This window comes from Saccopteryx bilineata, chromosome 1 (assembly GCF_036850765.1).
Source record: "Saccopteryx bilineata isolate mSacBil1 chromosome 1, mSacBil1_pri_phased_curated, whole genome shotgun sequence".
Lineage (NCBI taxonomy): Eukaryota > Metazoa > Chordata > Mammalia > Chiroptera > Emballonuridae > Saccopteryx > Saccopteryx bilineata.
The window spans coordinates 191,828,445-191,832,059 of record NC_089490.1 but is presented as its reverse complement, the minus strand read 5'-3'; the positions used below and the strand labels follow the sequence as shown (position 1 = coordinate 191,832,059).

The window sequence follows — 3,615 nt, the reverse complement described above, 5'->3', positions numbered from 1 at the left end:
CTAGGCAGGTCCCAGGACTAGGAAGTGGGGGAGACTGTCATTCAGATGCCAGTGCCCACTTTCTTGACCAGTAAACAATATTTCCTCTAAGAGAGTAAAGATAAGAACTACCATTTGCCAAGATTTAATATACACCAGCCTTTACAGAAATTGTCTCTAAAGTTCACCACAGCTTACATTTGTACTTTCCAAAAATCAGAGAACAGTTTGGTTAAATATTTTACCCAAGAACAGACAGCTACGGACCCTGGCCGGTTGGCTCAGTGGTAGAGCGTTGGCCTGGCATGTGGAAGTCCCGGGTTTAATTCCCGGCCAGGGCACACAGGAGAAGCGCCCATCTGCTTCTCCACCCTTCTCCCTCTCCTTTCTCTCGATCTCTCTCTTCCCCTTCCACAGCCAAGGCTCCATGGGAGCAAAGTTGGCCCAGGTGCTGAGGATGGCTCCATGGCCTCCACCTCAGGTGCTAGAATGGCTCTGGTTGTAGCGGAGCAACACCCCAGATGGGCTGAGCATCACTACCTGGTGGGCATGCTGGGTGGATCCCAGTCAGGTGCATGCAGGAGTCTGTCTGCTGCCATGCCCCTTGCTTCTCACTAAGGAAAAATACAAAAAAAAAAAAGAACAGACACTATGAGCAGAGGATCCTGTGTTCAAACTCAGATAACTTAGCTCTTTCATTACATATGTCACCTCCCGGCTTTATAAAGACAGCACTTAAGAGACAATATAATAAGCATTAGAAATAATAACTTTGCATCGCATGAAAGGAGAAATGGTTAGCACGCCCCTCGACAAGGATGGAAGAGGCCCTCCATCGGGCCCGACAGCACGCAGACGGGTGAGGCATGCCACCTAATTCGAGGCTTCGAACCTTCGTTTGTAAACCCTAAGAGTTCTTACCACAAGGAAGAAACTGTTCTTCCTTTTTTCTTCTCTTCTTTCTTTTCTTTATGTTATATCTATGTGAGATGATGGATGTTAGCTGGACCTACGGCAATAATTATTTCACAACATACGTAAGTTAAACCATCATGCTATATTCCTTAAACTTACACAGTGATGTATGTCAATTATTTCTCAATAAAACTGGACTTGTGGTGGCGCAGTGGATAAAGAGTCGACCTGGATCACTGAGGTCGCCAGTTTGAAACCCTGGGCTTACCTGGTCCGGGCACATATGGGAGTTGATGCCTCCTGCTCCTCCTCCTTCTCTCCCTCTCTTTCTCCTCTCTAAAAATAACAATAAAATCTTTTTTAAAAAGCTGGAAAAAAATTTTCTCCCTAACTTTTCATTCTGTCTAGAAAAACTGTGAGTCACCACACTCAGGGACTAGCCCTCAGTCGTGACCTGTGTGGCACTGGGTACACCATTTCACCCTTGCAGACCTCAGTGTCTCTCTTGGCAAAAGGAGGGAGGAGTTCCAGTTGGAAGCTCTCTGAGATCTTCCAGCACAGATACTCTCCACACCTTCCTCTCTACCCCTCAGAGGTACCGTATTTCCCCAGGTATAAGACGCATCGTTTCCCAAGAAATTTGGGGTCTAAAAACTGGGTGCGTCTTATACAGTGGTTGTGGCATTTCCAATGCCATAGATGGAACTGAGGCAATATATGAACACAGTGATTCATCATCAGACACAGATGAGGACAAGCTAATGGGTGGGAGTTTAGACAGTGATGATGAGTTGTATGAATTTTATGATGAATAAAAATCGACTTCACTAATTTTATGTCATACATTTTTTTCAAATTTTGGGCCACAAAATTAAGGTGTGTCTTATACATGGGAGTGTCTTATACATGAGTGCATCTTATACATGGGGAAATACGGTATATGTGGCCATTTTTGCTGATATACTGATGAGTATACATGTGGTCTTGGTAATAACTCTCAGAAAGAACCAGTCAAGTTTCTGATCTAAAACTCCTCCCATGGGATAATCTCTCATGAGGGACCCTTAACTGCCTTCCATTCAAGAGACTGAACCCAAGTCAACTCCTCCAGCCGTTTATCATTACAGGATGGCCCCTGAAAATCAGCGCTCCCCTGAGAACACCAAGAGGACCAAAGGCTCCTTCTTCATGCTGTTGTCTCCGATTTGGCGGTATGTTGGCTAATTTATTAAATAGCCAGTAAGATCTCATTTCTGAGGCCCAGGTGGGTTAAAAGCAGTCAAAGGTACAGGAGACGGTTGTGTGATTCAGTGGAGGTGATTGGTTTTTTCATCATAACATTTTCAATCACTAGCACCCATTTGGTAAATTAAAATAGTGAGGCTTATGGCTGTTCATGGAAGGTAGGGCTTTTCCCAGCAAGCTGTTTTCTCAACATCTTATTTCTAATCCTATTATCTTTCTCTATAAAGGATCAAACTTTAAGGACCACTGAAGTCACCGTGTAGGTGCCTTCATCCGGTGAAAAATGGCCGAGTTCTAAAACCCGCCCCAGAGAGCTTCTCAAATGGTGTCTCTTCTCATTCTGGCCCCTTCACTTTGACTGATGGGCAAAAGTGATGTAAGGAAGTACTTCTATCAAGTTTGCTTCTTTAAGTGACTTGGTTTAAAAAAAATGGCCATCTTGCCAGTGATCCCTTTAAGCCTTTTTAATTACAAAATTCTCTTTTATGGTGTTGCTGACCTAGCCTTAGCAGACTTCATTTCAGAAATGTGCTGAAGTGGGTCCCAGCACTGACAACTAAGGCTGAGAAATGTTTCAAGTATCACGACTCTACATTTTTCTCCTGTCTGTAAGTTGAGGGATTCATCCTGTGTGAATCATGCCTGCCCCTTGTTTATGCATGAAGAAGACGTTTCAGACATTGTGACAGGGCATAGACACCAGCCCTGCCTGGAAAAATAAGACCCAGACCCCAAATCAGGGTGAGGACACAGACTGTCCCTGGTGCCAACTAATTCCCCAAATGCAAATAAAGATACGATGCATAGCAAGCTCTCCAGCTTTCCTCTGGGACCCTAGCCTTTAGCAAGGCAAAAATGTCACATATAATGGATCCTAAAATTAACAGCACATTTTATTTTCCAGTTGATCAGATCAGCTGAGAATGAGGTCAGTCTCCTACCCCCTCAAGATAAGAGGCTATCATTGTTTGAGTCCATTTACAACACCACTGACATTGGGCTTCAGAAAATATCTGATAACTTAGAAGCTCAGCATATGGATCAAAAAGAAACCTACGATAAATCATTCTGCCTCATCCCCTAACTTTTGATAGGGCCACGCCTAAAACATCCTGTCTCTGTATCACTTAAAAATACGTCCTTGCTAAGCTTCACTTATTCATTTACTAGATAACCAGTTACTGGACACCTGCTATTTACAAGACACTATTCTAGGCACTGGGCATATTCTGAACACAACAGGCAAAGCTCGTATTATAATCGATCTTATATTCTAGTAGAGGAGGCAGAGAATAAACAAATAAGAAAAAAAAACACATGGTAGCAGTTAGTGCCATTTCAAAAACAAAACAGGATAATATGTCTAATCCAGAAGGTCTAGACCACTGGAGTTTGAATAGCCAAGAAAGATTCTCCGAACTGACACTGACGTTGAAAACAGAATAAAAATGCTGATGCCCTGCGAAGACCTTGCTT

The 3,615-nt window shown here is 43.3% G+C and overlaps 1 non-coding gene across 1 annotated transcript; it reads left to right on the top strand.

The window, feature by feature from the left end:
- Nucleotides 1–753: 753 nt before the first annotated feature.
- Nucleotides 754–883, top strand: LOC136321334 (U6atac minor spliceosomal RNA). The gene has a single exon (XR_010728597.1). It is a non-coding gene; the product is annotated as a U6atac minor spliceosomal RNA (small nuclear RNA).
- Nucleotides 884–3,615: the final 2,732 nt, after the last annotated feature.